Source organism: Thermobia domestica, chromosome 11 (genome assembly GCF_964235325.1).
Source record: "Thermobia domestica chromosome 11, izTheDome1.hap1.1, whole genome shotgun sequence".
NCBI lineage: Eukaryota > Metazoa > Arthropoda > Insecta > Zygentoma > Lepismatidae > Thermobia > Thermobia domestica.
In genome coordinates, this window is record NC_137464.1 from 163211995 (window position 1) to 163230361 (window position 18367).

Genomic DNA, 18367 nt, shown 5'->3' on the forward strand with positions numbered 1-18367 from the left:
AGCATCTACGTTTTTTAATTGCAATTCAATATGAGAATGCACTATCAATTACAATAATTGTGAAAAACGAATCAAACCATTATAACTAATGATTCCAGTCATTGTATCATTTCGCTTTTACAGATACATGTAATACCCAACCTGTTCACATTGTAGCGTACTTCCTCCCTCATAACAACTTCATTTTTTGTCCTCGTGCAATAACATTCAACGAGAGCTTGCTTGCATGTTCGTCCCTGAATCAGACTTTCACTTTTCTTCCGCTGCCCTCCACTACACCTCTACACAGTCCATTATGGAGGAATCCAGGCATTTCCCGTATTCTACATACATTACAGTCATATATTATATGTTGTATACAAATTTACGTCATCAAATTCCACCCACTAATAAAAATGAAATAAAGATCATTGGAGAGTAGAGGAAACCCGTTATACGTCCTCAACCTACTGTTCCTCAAAGTACATCGGGCTGTTCCCAACACCCTCGACGAAACAACGGAAGATGAATGATTCTAGGCGAGAAGACTTCCTAACTGGAATTCTGTCTTAATCACTAAAAAAAATCTTAACGTTCGTGTGGTTTTCTTTTGTTTTCAAAGCTTATCACGCAAGGCAGCCAACCAAGTCAGTCATTCAACTAGTTTCTTCCCCCAGGAGGGATTTTCCGTCTTCGTCCCACTACCTCACAGGCAATCTGCACACCAACTTCCCCTTCCCTCCTGTTATTTTTTCCGTAATCACGGAAAAGTTGTGACGAAAAAAAAAATCAGTTCACCATTTAGAACGAAAGAAAAGGAGGAAAAAGAAAAACAATTGAAACATGTCGTCATGAGGTCTGCCTTGCAGGAGGTCCATGCGTGTTTATATCTATATGCATATGTATATATAAAACATCTAGTTAATCATGGAACTGATTTAGTAGTTAATCGTGATGCATGAGTAAAACAGCGCTTTTGTTTTTAGGCCTAGTGAACTATATTAACTTTATATTCTGTTTGCAAAGTGTGTGTGTGTATGTTTTTATGTGTACTTTTTCCTGTTCCCTCAGAGAAGTGACAATTACTTTCTCTGTTTTAATTAATTCCTATAAATATATGCATATGTGATAATTTGAGAAACATTTAGTAAACATTGTAATTTCTCTTATCTCGTTTTAAAACTTCTTACGAGGAACGTAGTGTTATACCGTGTTATTTTGTGTGGTTTGCGACTGTTACCTGTGGAAAATTTTTATTTTTTGGAAAAGTTCCATCACGTCATAATTTGTTCAACAAGGTAAGTATAATGTTAATTGATAGTAATTTTAATATAGGATAAGATACAGATGAATAATGTAAAATTGTTTATAATGCAAATTGAGAATTGTTGTTAACTTCATTGACAATTTGCTTTGTTTTGTAAAGGATCACGTACTTGCCTTTATCAGTGTTTGCATACTCGCATTAGCAATTTAATGAAAGCAGCGAAGTATATGTACAGTATTACAAATTGCAATGATAAAAGAAAAACAAGTACAAAAGAAAATTTCAGTACAAGCCCTGGATGAAAATTCAGAGCAACAAAAATTGCATAAGAATAGTTTAAAAAAAAAAAAGTTTCTGAATTTTCAATAGTTGTCAGACAATTTTCCATGTTTTCGTTACCCTAGTGGCTCATTTCTGTGTTTATGGGCAATTCCCTGAGTGGAGTAATTTATACTTGGTTAGTTTTCGAGTTCAATGTTCCATTTAATAACAATACTACGTACGTGAGGCGTGGATTTACATCTTAATGTAGAATCCGAACCACATGAGCTTCCACCGGGAATCAAACTGAAGTCTCCCTCGCCGACACACAAAATACTGTATATAAGGGACGGAGAATTATATCCCCGACATTATCAAGTTTATAATTGGATCAATTGACATTTGAGTAAATTTTAAGTGTCGTTAACAAGTGTTGTTTGTTTTAAACAAATCACCCACAGTATTTTTTTCTTTCAGAATAGTAATAACTGTATGTTATATCCATGTTAATTAATTAATTGAATCTCTTTTAAAGTAGTCATAGTATTATACTATACTGGGTAAAATGTACAATTCCCGCTCCAGGTGGACATCGATAAGTAGACCTGCTTTAAAAGTTTATAGTAAAGTAGAGAAAAGTAGGATACGAATGGAATCGGATTAGCTTAGGGAAGTTTGGACCATTTTGTTTAAATTACTCGAGTGTGTCTGCGTAAGGATACTCGTAAAGTTTATCCTCTATATTTTTTTTTCTTTCGGATGGCATTTAGTATCTCCCCAACTTGTTCCATGGCTCCAGAACCGCGTATATACCTTGTTTTTGTGTAAATTGTGATAAAGGTAGAACGGGCCCTGAGCAGCTTCTAACCCGCTTCGCTTGCTGCCACTCGCTCAGCTAATATTTTGTGAAGTAGTAACACTGGAGATGTCCAAAATTAGGGGAGATATTAAACATCAGCCCTATTTATTAGCCTACTTGTGTAATGTTTCGCTACAACGATACTATGTATGGAAGTAAATTCGGTTACGTATAAGGGGGGTTTTCTGTTCAAAACATTATAATTACACCTAGAAAGGGAAAGATTGAAAAATCGGGATTCCACGTATACATGAAAAGAATAGTTAGAATTTCACTGCACGTATATTCGCTTGCACAGGTCAATTAATTTTCTTCCAACGTAAGGTTCTTGTATATTGGAAGCTGAATCCTCCACTAGGATTCGTTCTGTGCTACCCATACAGATTTGCATTGAAGCATTTAGTTATTAAGTAATTCAACCAGCCAGCTCAGTCAAAGCGGATCTCAGCCGATAGTGATATGAGATCTTGTCTGGTTTCAGTATGTATATTCCTTCCCTAAACTGCGGAATAGAATTGTTTTGTGTGTCACTCTGCGGAACACCATTTGAGAACCGCAGTTCTAAACAATTTCGCCCTCGTTTTTGATAGATAAGTAAGCATTACTTTTTCTTTTTTCAAAACCTTGTATGATTAAAGTGGAACAGAGTGTTTTTCATAATCTGTAGATTACTGATCATTACTTAGATATTAATGGGTATTTACTAAATTACTTTAAAGAAATATTTTGATAATGTCCCACACATGTTCGAATATATTGCTACTGACTGAGATCCATCTTCCCTTACGTATATAATTGGGCCAATCTTTAAACTAGTGCTTTCAATGGATAAATGTGTGACGTCAGTCGTTCCTTATAAAGGAAAACGTTGGAATTTATTTAGGCACTTACCCACTGGAAGCTAAATATTTTATACTTATTGGGCCATATTTAGAAACGATTGAATAGCATCGTACTTAAGGATTTGACTAACGCGTGATTATATTTCCGTATTAATTGCCATTTAGATTATGTTGTTCACTACTTGTGCTTATATCGACAGAGGCAATCCACAATCTTTCCACAGGGTTGTCCAAACACGTTATCAAAACAAATTGAGAGAGGATATTAACACATTCCTGTATTACCTGTTTCTCATAACGTATTTGGACAACCTAACGGAAAAGTCGTGCCTTGCATCTTTTGATAAGTCATGGGCATAATCACGAAAGGAAATTATATTCACGCATTAGCCCAATCCATAATACACGTATTACATATCAAATTGTTCCTGAGCAGGGGTATAACCACGGAGTCCACCTAGTCCGGTCCCAAATTTCATAACTCGACTAGTATTTGTAAATTTTTTTAACATAACTATACTTGTGTAACAGAGAAATTATTGATGTGGCCTAAAGATTTGATTTCACACCTAATCTGTATTTTTTATTTCCTGATAAAGGATATTCCTGATTCTGTATTTTTTATTTCCTGATATTTAGTTCTATCAAATTATCTGAGAATATAGGTGGCAGCAACTAACAATTACTTATAGTATTTGCAGGAATAAAATAACACATTTTTAATACTACACAAACGTATTAGACCCCTCCTCAGAAAAAAACTTTTAAACTCTCCCCCCCCCCCAAAAAAAATCTGGGTGCGGACGTATTTCTGAGTATAGCCCATTATATCTCAACTTCTGTAGGTACGTAATAATTGAAGTCTTGAAAACTCAAAGATAGTAGTACAAATAAAGTACAAAATTGGTGAAAATTAAGATTTTACAACGCCAGTGCATACCAAGTAAAGTACCTCAGTTAGAAAAAAAAACTAAGCTTAGCATAAAGATAAGAAGTCTTGCGGAGTAATTCTTATCTCGCAGCAGTTTCCCTTTTTTTTTTTTTTTCATTTTGGTAGGGATTCAGCATCCCATAAAATAAGTTCCATTTTCCCCCATGTTTACTTACTGAAACACAAAGGGGTACTGAAACACATTTTCCACTTTCCGTTTCAATATTAAAAGCCCATCATTTGAAGTATATCGTAGTTTAACCACGTGATACAAAACTTGTTATTAAAATAAGGGCTGATTCACAGATAGGAAATAGACATATTTTTTCCTTCTGCTTCTAGCTTCAGAATAACTGTCGTTTTAATGACAGAGAGCACAGTTCAAGAATGATGTTACTGATGAAGTTTAATACTTCAGTATCAATATGAATGTGTAGTAATTCAATTTATCTGAATGTTTACCGTAGAACAAGCAGAGATATACAGTAGTCTACTCTGACCACAGTGAGAGTACCACTTCTTATGAGATAAGAAAAATTAAGCAAAGCTGAGTATGGTAAGAGGAAATATAAGTGACTTCATACTCACCAAATGATGTTGGCATTGTGTCATCTATTCAGCGTCGTGAGGACACTTGAGAAGCTACTTAAAATAAAGAAGAAACAAACTCCGATCTAGAAAAATTGGCATTATCACCCAGGGGAGCGAATGCGCTGACCACACATCGCCCCAAAGGCATGAATGCCACAAGCTGGTTGCTAGACCCTAACCTTCTCCGAACTGTTCAATCACCAGCAAGAGTCTACGAACACAGTTGCAATTTTATTTTTCACTACTTGAGAATTAATTGAGTAGATGATTAGCTGGAAAGTGAAGAAAATATTCCTTCCTTCAAGTTTTATGAAGTTACACTCAAATTCATATTCGTTTCTTTTAGAGTCATTGAGGGAGAAGGAGATTCATAAATTTACTGTCTAATTCTGGCATTATTAAGGTTTAAGATGTTTTATTAATGGAAATAAACAGAAGACTTCCTGTACCTACCTTTATTTTACTATTATCTCCATTTTAAAATTTGTTCATATGGATCAGAAACTTTGAAATATTGACAGCGCTTTTATACACTAAAATAAAATTGACTTTCATTTCTCTCTCTCCCTCTCCTCTTCTTCTTCTCCTTCCTTTCACTCGCGCCAAGTGGGCTTTCTGGTAGACAAGCACTGAGTGCGTGGGTTTTCTCAGAGTTCTCCCATTTTCTTCATTCCTCCATTTCATTCATTTCCCATCATCACCGTCTCCTTCAGCCTACACGTTATAACCATGGGAAGTAAAACTTAAAGATTTGTATTCTCCCTCCCCCAGCAGATATATATATATATATATATATATATATATATATATAAATGTAAACAAGTTGTAACTCAATTGTTTCGAAGATTATATATAGTGCAGTCCTGATGTTAGAAAATACATGGCCACGCGTCTCCTTTCGAAAAGCTCTCTATTAAAAACGTAGACTACAACTACAAGTTAATGCTAGGAGCTTCTGTAGAGTATTTGGTGTTTATAAATTTTTTATTACTTTTTAAAGAAGTAATGTTTCCATCTTTTTCTTGCGTCATTTTTCCCTCGAATTTTGATCTTTTCATTTTTCCTTCAATTCTTATTCTGTTAGATTAAAAGTTCGTAAGTAAAATTGGTCCATTGACGGTGATAAATGAACTAAGCGCAAAGGAAAGGAAAAGGTATAGTACCAAAGTATACGGATTCATTTTGTTCATGTAGTCTTACCGAACAATGCTGCCCTATAGCTACTTCAATTGAATCTTCTATCAGGTGAGTTGATGGGCGCCCGAAGAAAATTTTCTAGGGGAAGCCTCAAATCCCTGGTTGCTATACCACGTATGATATTTTTTATTCGTATTAAGAAAAATCTCAAGAAATTTAATACATTTTCGTGACTCAGGAGGGCTCGGGTCCCACCCTGCCCTCCCCTTCGGACGCTCATGGGTGGATTTCAGTGATAAAGGACGGAGAATTCCATAGATTTCAAAGGTGAATTAACAAGATAAATACTAAGATAACAATTGTTATATACAATCATGCCATATTCGGGGACTTCTACGTGAAATTATGTCTAAAGTGCTCGTTTTCAGTTTACCTGGTTGTAAACTCAGATTTCGTTCGGACTACAGCATTTCCAATACAAAAGAGTAATATATCCCCATGAATTGTCAATCCGAAAATTGATTTGCAGCAACTCTCCAGACCTCGTGGTCTTTTGCTAAGCTCTTCATGGTCAGATAGGTTGGGGATCCAATGTTCTTCAGTGCTTGCTTGATGACTTTTAGCCGTGGTCGGCTCCAAATGTAATAATAGCCTTACAATAATTAGTCTTTTCTAATCCTGAACGTTAAACTCAATCATCCGTTTTTTTCTTATTTGATTTTCTTTTCTCTCTTTTTTTTTTTCACGCGATTTCCACAACCATTCCCTCACAGCTTGTAGACTGTATTTGCATGCTTAGAAAACACAAGAGAGGTCCAGTGCTTTCTTTCTTCTTCTACACATCATAAAATCTGTTGTTTTAATTTCTAATGGCTTAAAAAGAAACTTCCAGATGACCTAGTCTGATTTCGTAAACTGAAATTCTTTCCGCCGTACATTAATATATCCTCTGGGCGCAAAAGTTGCAAAATCATTTTAGCGAATGACATATACACACTGGTAATTTTCTAAGAGACAAGAGGGTGAGTGAATGTAGAATCTTAATGAATCAGGACATGTGCCCACGGGTGTCATTTTCCAGGTTTCCTATCTTCCACTGCTTGAGGCGAGTGAATGGTGAGATGACAGATGAACTATAATGAATCTGTCTACTTCTTTCTTTAACACTTTCTTTGGACAAATGCCAAATGAAGTGCCCTATAGAAGTAAAATGCTCTTTTGTTTTGTTTTGCAACTGCTGAAAACTATAATATACCTGTTGGAACTGTAACTTTCGTGCCGTGTGTAGAAAAAGGGTCACATTCTTCACGACATCCATCTGCAGTGAACTTTAATGTAACACATTTAGGCTTACATCTCTAACGTTTCTTCCTTTCTGTGCTTATTTTATATCATCAGTGGCGGATCTAGAAGGCAAAAAGTGGGGGGACTAGCCAGAACGCAGACTGTGATAGGTATGATACTATAAACTTTCAAAAACATAAAAAAAATAGCTTAAATTATTTTTGCCACTCAAAAAAACTCGATGGCTAGCTCCCCTACCCCTCCAGAGCTCCAGACTAGATCCGTCACTGTCTATCGTAATGTGTGCTAATTTATCTATATCTATATCTTCGTTCCTTTTCGGAATCTAGCCATCTATATTTGAGCAGGCATAGTTGAACCATTAGCGTTCTTGCTTCGCAGTTGGGAATCCAATGCTCGAATTCTTTACCAACTATCCTGTCATTTTTTTATTTATTTTTTTTACACTTTTTCTCACAGGCGAATGTTAGAATAGATGTAGTCCGGGGTCATAGACCAACTCCATTATGAATAAAGATACGAAAAATAGAAAGAGAGGATTGGTAACAAGCTATTTTTCAATCTAAAATGGTGGAATTTTTCCAATCGCATCAGTTGTTTGGGCTCCATACCATACTGGCAAGACGCCTTATGCCAAATTTCAGAGCAACGTTGCCAGTTTAGTTACGAATTCCCTTAGGCTCTCACCATAACAACAATACAGCATTGCTGGGAAATGGATTTTAGGTGTCCTACGTTCCTTCATAAAACAACGTTTTTGTTCACCGACTCATTTGTGCGTGCGCTTACGTTGAATTTGCAGAGTTTTTTGAACTGAAAAAGTTAATTTAAAAAAAAACATGGGGCTTTACCAATATGAAACCAAAACGGCTGATGCGATTGAAAGAAATACACCATTTAAATTGATAACCACGTATTTCCAATTTTCTTCTCTTTCCATTTTTTATCTGTAAGGTAAAAACATGCCGAAGGTCCCTCGCGGTCGAGGTTTAAGTCGCGGTCGCTGCCTCAGTGATGGCACAAACACATGGATTCAAATGGGTAAGCACATGCCAGAGATTTACACTACATTGCAACCGCGATGGTGAATTAGTGGTCGCGATTATAAACAACCGAGATATTCAGTGGAATCATCGCTGTGGTTTGTGTTCTCATTGATTCTCTGCAGGTCTCGAAGCGCTGCACGAAACAAAAAATTCATTTGTTCGGAATTACGTCTGCAGAGGACTGTCTGTGTCTATGCTCAAGAGGTTTTGCTGTACTGTTAAATCGGATTATGAAAGACATCAGTGGGAAATGTTCCAGCAATATAGGTTCAATTTTATGTCCCTTTCAGCAGCAAGGCTATATAAAACCAGTAATATGGGATAAGGGTCAGAAGCATCGTTATAATAGGCAAGTTTTAAATAGAGAATGGAAGAAAATTAGCAAGTCAAATGGGAATGTCAGATAACCTATTCATATTTTTTTTTAGAATTATGCTGTTGAGGCGGTGGCTTTTACGGGGATGGGGGATTTCGGGCCGAAGCTCCCAAATTCCTAAAATGCTAAAGAAACAAAGGAGCTAGTGTTAATCATATCTATGCTTAAATACTTCAAGTCCCCCACCCCAATTCCGAGATTAATAAAAAAAAGAATTTCTTCTAAATTCGTCCTGACATGAGGTAGATAAATAGCTGTACAACGAGAACACGACCTCATTGCTATGTGCGCCCTTCATCCATCACGATCTAGACATTGAGGTAGCGACTGCGACTTAAACCTTGACCGTTACGCTTCTTCGGCATGTTTTTACCCTTACTCATAACAGAGCTGGATTAAGACCCCAAACTTTTGATACACCCGGTAGATATATTGTTGAAACGAGAAACACTTGTTTCTTTGATTGCTCGAAGTATCTCCAAGAAATAAATTAGTTCTTTTACTGATTTCTGCCATTATTATCTGTTTTCAAATTTAAGACTAAATACATTGAAACGGGATAAATTGAGTTGAGTTGATTTTGAGGTTTACGTCCCGTTCAGCAGCGAGGCTATATGAGACGTGGACCTACTGATTAACGTGGAATCCGAACCACATGAGCTCCCGCCGGGAATCGAACCCGGGACTCCCACGCCAAAGGCGCGTACGCTAACCGCTTAGCCACGGAGGAGCTCACGGGATAAATTATCATCAACAAAATGAAATTAACAATAATACTGTCAAAAGTACATCATTGAACTGATCTGTTTAACCTCCGCTAAATAAATTTTCTTTTCATTACCTAGATTTCAATCAAGTTTAGTGTTTAAATGTTTTGCCAATTGGTCCTTATCTTCTAACGGTATATTCTACATACAATAGCAATCACAATCTCCTTATTTAAGAGAACACAAATTAGTTAGATTACTACGTAATTTTTTAAATATATATATATGTGTACGTACACTGTAAACCAGAATTACCCAGTTAGTAGCTAGTTGTATCATTTATGTCAGGGACAAAATATTATCAAAAGATGTGTAGTTCAGGATCTAATAATGTTTAAACAAGTTTAGTTTTTCGGTGTATTAAGCTTTTATGACGAGAGTTCAACGCCTCTCTATAATGTTTCCAGGTTATACGTCGTTTTTTTTTTTTTTTTTTTTAAATTTTTCATCGACAATCGTTTCACTGATCTTGTTGCCAGTTTCTTCAAGATCAATAAAGAGATCGATATTGACCTTAGAAGACTGGCAATAAGATCAGTAGAACGATCATCAGTTGAGGATTAAAAACACACGATGTATAACATGAAAATCTTAGAGAGAAAAGTGTAGTTTGGCCAAATTAGAGAGTTTATTGTGCTAATCTATTTATATAAAAATGAAAGTCACTAAGTTTCTGACTTAATAAGTCTTGAGCCACCCGACCGATCTCAATCAAATTTTCCATGTAGAAGAGGTTCGGGACTAGAATTTCAGTTTGATGGTGCAATTTATAGGAGGAGAAGGGTATATATATACAAGGGTGAAACCAAGGGGGGCTATAGAAGCTATAGCCCCCCCCCCTTGAAGCTCAGATATACACTGGATAAAATGGGCTACAATCCTGCTTTACACTGGATAAAACGGCAAAATATGGTTTAGTCCCCCCCCCCGCCCTTGATCATATCCTGGATCCGCTCCTACACACACACACACACACACACACACATATATATATATATATATATATATATATATATATATATATATATATATAAATGATCGAAAATGACCGGTATTAGGTTGAATCGATAGTTTTCGGCGGGGTCGCTAAGATGAACAGTGACACTACCAATGCCGTTTAAATCCAAATTCAGTCCCGCAGCTTGAGGATGAGAAGAGAGAGAGATACAAAAATGATCAAAAATGGTCGATATTACAGTGTGTTTCAGTAATAGTAAAAACTGACTGAGTAACGAACATGTTACAATTTTTTTTTTTTTTTAATTTTAACCTAGCGAAACAGGTAATTGACGCTAGTTCAATACAAATCAATAAAACTAACTCGTTATTTATTGGCGAGTAATAATGAAAACTCGTGATATTTACCCAGCTTCCCTTCGTTCTCCGTTACACTTTTTTAGGATCACGCAGTGAGACTTATTAGATTGTGTTGCTAGTACCTTCGTTTGACCATCCGTTACTCCGTTCGATAACTCCTGAACGGATACAAATTATGTATTTATTCATTTATTTTTTTGCAGTAGATAGCTAGAATGACTGCATCTTAATGAATAACGGCGACTTTAACAGTAGCTATCTATACACACGTGTAGCTCATATTCCATGTATGTAAACGATTTTTTATATTTTTATTATATTGCAATAGTTAGCTAGAACGATTACCCCGGCCAAATTTTAGTAACGGAGTCAATCCGTTAACATCTTAACGGATAATGACGAGTTTAACGGTGACTATCCATATCCCATGCGTGGAAATGTTTCGCGTGATCCTCTCTATTGTCTTTACCAGAGTTTGTTGGAAGTGTGTTTAGAATGGTTTTACTTCATTGATTAATTAATTATTTAATTATTTGGCGTTTTTTGCGAAGATACTATATGAGATGGGGTTAGCGTATTGCTTTCATTTCCGAATCTGAACTAACTAGACCACTGGCAATCGAACTCATTGCCCTCCTACGGAAAGTAAAAGCGTTTACCATTTTGCCACGAGGATACACTTGACTCATTATGGTTTAACATTCCCTTCCAGGATTGTGGTTTTACGAGGCGAGATTCTTATTTTGATTAGATGTAAAAGTATGTATGAAACAGGCAGCTGTTATTACGGAATTTGAATTGAAAATTAATGCACACAGTGTGTTCAATAATTTCTGGAACTACATGCAAATAATATACTTAATGATGCCACAAAATTTTATTACCATCTTAGTTTCCTAAATACAGTACATCCCTTCCTACCCCATACTCTCGCGGGACCGTTCGTAGAGTCTCTGGAACGACCTAAGAAAGTTGTCCACTGAAATGTTACGCGGCCACATTCACTTGAATAGATGCAACGTTTTCAAAACGCTCCCCTTTGGGAACAGATTTGACCTTAGAGAAGTGCATGAAATCCGGGGGCTAAATCAAGCGAACGTGGGGGTGCTTAAGAGCTGTGATTCTTGTCTTTGCCAAAACCTGATGCACAATTTGGGTTTCACCAGTTTTTTTTTTCCGTTAGGTTTTGAAAAAAAGGAGAGTCACAGTTCTTAAACACCCCCATATTCGCCCGATTTAGACTCCGAACTTCATGCACTTCTCTAAGCTCAAATCTGTCTCCAAGGGGAAGCCTTTAGAGGATGTTCTATCGATTCAAGTGGATATGACGGTGGGGCTGAACAGCATTCCAATGGTCGACTTTCCTAGGACGTTTCAGAGCTTCTACAACCGGGCGAGAAGATATATATATATATATATATATATATATATATATATATATATATATATATATATAGATAGATAGATAGATAGATAGATAGATAGATAGATAGATAGATAGATATATATATATAGATAGATAGATATACTCGTATATATAGAAAACTAATGGTAACACATTTTCAATCATCGTTGTGTAATCGTCAAAGGACGTCACCCGTTATATGTGACAGGCTAACTTGGCGTGAGATGCCGAAAGCCCAGGCATATCTAATTTCTAATCATAATCCTTTAACCTGAAGCACATAACCGTGGACTGTTAAACTAATAATGATTTATTTATTTATTTTAGAGGTCCCACAAAATATACTTTTCCTAATTGCTTCTATTGGCTATTCATGCTTTTATTTATTTTTTTCTAATTTTATGTTCATACTTCGTTTTCGCTAATAATACCACACCGTAAACTAAACATACGTTCTACTTCCTTTCCTTATATAGCTGTATTTGATACAGATCGCTTCCCTGTAATCACTATTGTTTGTGTTTTTTCTAACATTTACAGAGTAATTCCGTGGCATATTTTTCTCGTAGTTTGTAATACGATACAAATTTTTTGTTCACATTTTGCAACAAGAACTATGTCATGCACCTTACACATAATTCTACATCCAACTGAAATACTGACTGACTTCTCTATGTAAACTTTTCTTTCTCTCTTCAAGGTGGATCCTTAATAATGTGGTAAGTGGCATTCCTGTCACACACTTTCCTCTATCAGATCTTCCCTGTTTTCTCTTCTCTTCTCTTCTCTTACTCTTACTTCTTGGTTCATATATGTTTCCATTCTAACCTAATCTCTGTTTAGAACTCTTATGGTGAGAACTTCTTTCTATCTATCAATTTTAATTATATCGCCGTGGTATCCAACCTTTGTCAAAAATATGTCTCAGATATTAATAAATATGGAGAGTATTTTGACTTGACAAATAAAATGAAGACGTTCTATGATTTGATGATTAGAAATTATATCTATCGATTAACCATTTTCATAAAATTACATCTATTAATAGGGATTTTTTCATAATAAAGAAGCCCTATTTATCGAGCATTGTTCTAAAAGTACATCTATCGATCGAGAATTTTCGTTGAAATTACATCTGTCAATCGGACATTTTTACAGTACAACTTTTTTTTAACAACCGCATTCTTTTCTCGTCTGTATCTCTTGTCGTTAAGTTTTGCAATATGAAAATATTTTAGTGAGTGATATAGCTTATGGTAATTTATTGCCTAGCACACCCATTTCTTTTTTTTTTATATATATATATCTTTCATTGTAAATTATGGCTGTAATATTTTAAAATTTGGACTCAAGCAAGAAATGTCCCTAAAGACTGGTGCTCGCAGTGGGTCTGATTTCGTGTTGATTATTTTTACATTTTTTGAACTTCTAACTGCATGTGTTACAGTTGCAGAACTAACTAACTGGAAAATGTGAGATTAGATCTTATGTTTCAGAAGTTTACTGAAATATATAGTTTCAAGTGAATGTACGGTACTGTAAACATATTGTTTTGCATGCTTATTGACATAGTCAAATCGCATCATCGCCAACAAATCTGTATTATCAGGTAAATTAGTATTTATTTACTACAGCAAAGTAGCGAAAGCTCTGAACATCGCGTGACTATACACTGAATAAAATTGAGAGCAACTTTGAAAAAGTTATTTGTAACTGTTACGTAAAACATAATTCAATGGCTTATAGAAGCAAATAACTTGTAAAACCTATCCACTTCTTCTTCTTCTTCTTCTTCTTTTTTTTGCCACGTACGTAGAAGTGATAATGGTTATGGATAAATGAAGAAGAAATGACAGGAAGAACCATTAACTATTACTGTTTTAAAGAGAGTTGCTATTAAGTAACTATTTGATCTTATATTAATAGGTTTATTGGTAGTGTTTGGTGAAGGGTAATGCATATATACCCTACTTGTTAGAAGCTAACTAGATCTGTTCTATGCAAATGATCTTACATACTGGCAAAGTCTTTGTCAATACGTTCCTCGACATCGGTATCTCTTCTTTTTATATGTATAGAAGTTTTTTTTTTCTTTTAATCTCTTTTCTTCAAGCTAGAGTGAAAGTATGATTTTTCCTTTCGCTTCTTCATGTAGTTGGGTATTTTCGTCGTCGTATATATATATATATATATATATATATATATATATATATATATATATATATATATATATATATATATATATATATACACAATCTGATTTGCTTAGAACTATATTGCTTCTTTATATTGTACCAGAGGTCGAGACCCAGATTAGAAACCACTGCACTACATTGTAGAATGATAAAAGGAAAATACTTTTTCTAGTAGAAGTAAAACATTCTATAAAAAGGAAAAAAGAAAGGATACTGCTACCGAGGAACGTATCGACAACAATAAAAACGAGATTAAATCTTTACGTCAACGGTTATGTTGTGTGGGCTAAAGGAGACGGTGGTCATGAGAAATTAATGAAATGGTGGAATGTAGAAACTGAGAGGAAACGAGAGATCCCGCAGAAAACCTACGCACATGTGTTTGTCCATAACAAAGCCTACTTGATGCGAACTGCGATCGAACCAGGAACCGCACATACCAGAGGTGAACACTCTACCACTGAGCTACCATCACCCCCATGACAACAATGAGTTAAACATTTATTAAGAATTCAGTGTGAAGCGTGGCGTTGTACACTTCAGGAACCATAGACACGTTTGAGTTTCAAACGAGAAAAATAGAAGACATTTCGCTGAAGGCGAAAACTGCTTAAACGAGGAAATAGTAGCTACAGTAACTGTAGCGTTCAGTAGGAGCGCACACAGTGGGGGAAGAGTCCACAGGGGCCGGACACCTCAAAATAATAATAATAATAATAATAATAATAATAATAATAATAATAATAATAATAACTTCTTAATTCAATATACATTTGTACAGTTTCTCAATAAAACTATACTTATTTAACAGGATAATTTATTGATGTAGCATGAAAATTTCATCTTACACTTCATCTGTATTCTTTCTCTTATAAAACAATCTAGTTCTATCATTTTTTCCCCTGGAAATATAGGTCGAAGTATTTTATCATTACTTATCGTCTTTTCGGATGCAGAATAGTACCCGTTCAATGCTACATAGACTAATGGTCTTTAGTATTGGATTCCTCTCTCAAGCTTTGGTCCCTGCCAACAAAAATTTCTGGGTGCGTACCTGGCGTACAGTACTATAGGAAGCAGCTAAAATGGTTTCGTTTTGACCGCAATAGAAGAAAGAAATAGCATAACTGCATATTTAAAACTCAATTCAGACAGGACTAAGAAGAAACAATGACGCTCACAACAAAGAATGGAGTATCTTGCTTAAAGTACATCAAGAAAGAATAATCATACTAGCAAATCAATAATAGATTTCCCCAAAAGCCCTTTCATGTTACAAACTTTTGGTTTAAGTGAGAAGAGAAATATGGTACTCGATAAGCCAAGCATGAATTGAAACTTAAGCTTCCTCCCATTACAGCCCATATGGCCAGCCAGAGACTTTTAGTTTGACAATATATTGACAATGCAGTTCCCATCGACGTTGTTTCTGCTATCTAAAACCGATTTCAATTGATCATGTTTTAAATTACTCTTCTGTTGCTTGTTGATTTTGTAATAAATCAAAACTTCTGTGCCTATACCGTAGATCAAAACTAGGAATCAGCTCCTTTGTAGCTTACTCGAATTTGGCAAGGAAACCCGGGTTCGATTTCCGGCGGGAGCTCATGTGGTTCGGATTCCACGTTAATCAGTAGGTCTACGTCTCATATGGCCTTGCTGCTAAAAGGGACGTTAAGCTCAAAATCAACTCAACTCAAAACCCGGAATCACTAATCCTCCGTATTTAATCGGATGTGATTTTTTATATTACTTCGTCTGAGAGTGTTCCAATTCTTCCCCTACAGCAGACTATGTAATTATATTCATTAAATGTGTACGTAAAAAATTATATCTGCAGTACTCTATGTTGTTGTACGTAAGATTACTTACTGCTTTTAGTATGATAAATTTCGTAGTAACTATTTAGAAAGGGCATTAAATATTCAAATATGACTGTTTTATAAGTTTAATTATAATATTTTCCATAAGTGGAAGCTTTGCTTTGTATATACTGAAACACAAACAAACTATTTGCTGAGCAAAACAATATATTCACATAAAAAACTACATGCGTGTTACAGTTTCGCCAACTAACATTTTGGCTTCATCAGACACTATCAGATAGTGTCTGATGAAGCCAAAATGTTAGTTGGCGAAACTGTAACACGCATGTAGTTTTTTATGTGAATATATTGTTTTGCTCAGCAAATAGTTTGTTTGTGTTTCTTAATTATAAGTAGCATGTTATAAATTTCGCTGCCATAAATATAAGATGCTTATTATCTTTGGAAAATTGGTGTATGCGGTATACGTCTTACTCCTGGGGGTGGATTGAAATAACGCTGTTGGCAAACGCTCCGGACAAGAGAGTCCGGAGGATCACTCTTTTAGAAACAATGTTCTAAAACGATTAATATTTTTGCTTTATAGTTTCGAACTTCTTTTTCCATATTTATCACGACTTGTAACTGAAAAGAAACAAATTTGAATTTTGAGCTTGCTTCATATGCAATACAATTCCTTTGCTTGTCCCTTTGACTTTAAAATTCTGTGCAATACTGTGTAATACTCTATGGACAGTCGAATGGACTTGTAATTTAGCTTATTTTTCGATTTTTATGATAATCATGTTCCCAATTGTGGAGATATTTTAGCCAAAAAAGTCTTGTATTATTATTATTATTATTATTATTATTATTATTATTATTATTATTATTATTATTATTATTATTATTATTATTAGTGTTGTTGTTGTTGTTGTTGTGTCGGTTTGTCTAATCCCGCTTTCTCTTTGTGCCTAATGAGTTCCATAATCTACATGTTATTGTAAACTGTACTCCGACCTATCTTTGTGCCAGTTACATCACAAAAGTGGACGATAATGTTTATGATGATTTCAGGAACAAAAAACATTAAAAACTACAAAGCCAAACACCTGGCTCAGAGACTCAAGGTCGATGTGTCAACCACAAAAGAAAGAAAGTCATCACTGAAAACTATCTGCAGCTTATAGGGGTGACCTTTAAAAATTTTGTTATATGGCCTACCATAACACAATGGCAAGGAAGCTTCTCACGTTTTAGTGCGTTTTTTTTTTTTTTTTTTTGAGACAAATTACCTTGCATATGTAATCACAATCTAGTTTTGATTTATAAGACTAATGGTTTCTAAATTTCAGAATCTTATCCTAAGACAGAACTTGCATGGAGTCCTTAGTTCGATCCCAGCTCGCGCGAAGTGAACTTTGTGGTGGGCAAACACCGTCTGCGTGGGTTTTCTGGGAGTTCTCCCGTTTCCTCCCACTTCATTCCACCATTTCATTCATTTCTCATTATCATCGTCCCCTTTAGCCTAGCGGGCATACTGTGGGACGTAACACTTGAAAGATTTCATTTCATATTCTAAGACAGAACTGATTTAGTATAATATGTTTCATCCTAGATTGTGTGATCCGAGGTTTATAACGCCTTGACTGTAAGTTTCATGGTTTTTCTCTTGTTTCGTCCGACTTTTCTGTTCTTCCAGTTCCTTCCTATTCTTCATTGCCATTCATCATTCGTGTTTTCAGCTTAAGAAACACATATGCAGATCATAAAACTTATATCTTATAGTTTATTGTGTTTGATTTTCTTTTAAGTTGGATGCCCATCAATTTTTACATTTCGACTGGTAGACAATAGTAATTGTAAATCATTGTTTCTTCAGTGATTGAATAATATACTGGATGAATCTACGTATATAACGTTTCTTCATTCAAAATCACCAAAATATCAGGATACGCTCTGCCATTTGCCTTTATTCTTCAATCTTAAGATAATTGATCCTACCACTGAACTCCCATGGCTAGAGTGACAGCTCTCTTGAAATCTGTGGGGGCAGTTCCATTTTCTTGGCAATCAGTTAGAGTAGCGTACTAGACGAGTGTTGATTGTGTCTTCTGTAGAGAAGTTGTCGTGAAAGTGAGATCTTGTCTTGAAAGATTTATCTGTTTCTACGGGAAGAGTTCTGTCTCGTCTTGTCTCTGGGTAACTCTACACTCAGTTCCATGTTCTTAAATGTCAGCACTTCTCTCGCTTTTTGAAGCGTTTCTTCGATCTAAAACTATTA

General features: G+C 35.4%; 1 protein-coding gene across 1 annotated transcript in view; it reads left to right on the top strand.

Annotated features, from left to right (window-relative positions):
• Positions 1–562: 562 nt before the first annotated feature.
• The window catches only part of LOC145664541 (sodium-dependent nutrient amino acid transporter 1-like), a 189417-nt gene continuing 171612 nt past the window's right edge, over positions 563–18367 (top strand). The window contains exon 1 of the mRNA XM_081731301.1: positions 563–1277. The gene's annotated coding sequence lies outside the window, so the exon portion shown is untranslated. The remainder of the gene's footprint in view (positions 1278–18367) is intronic.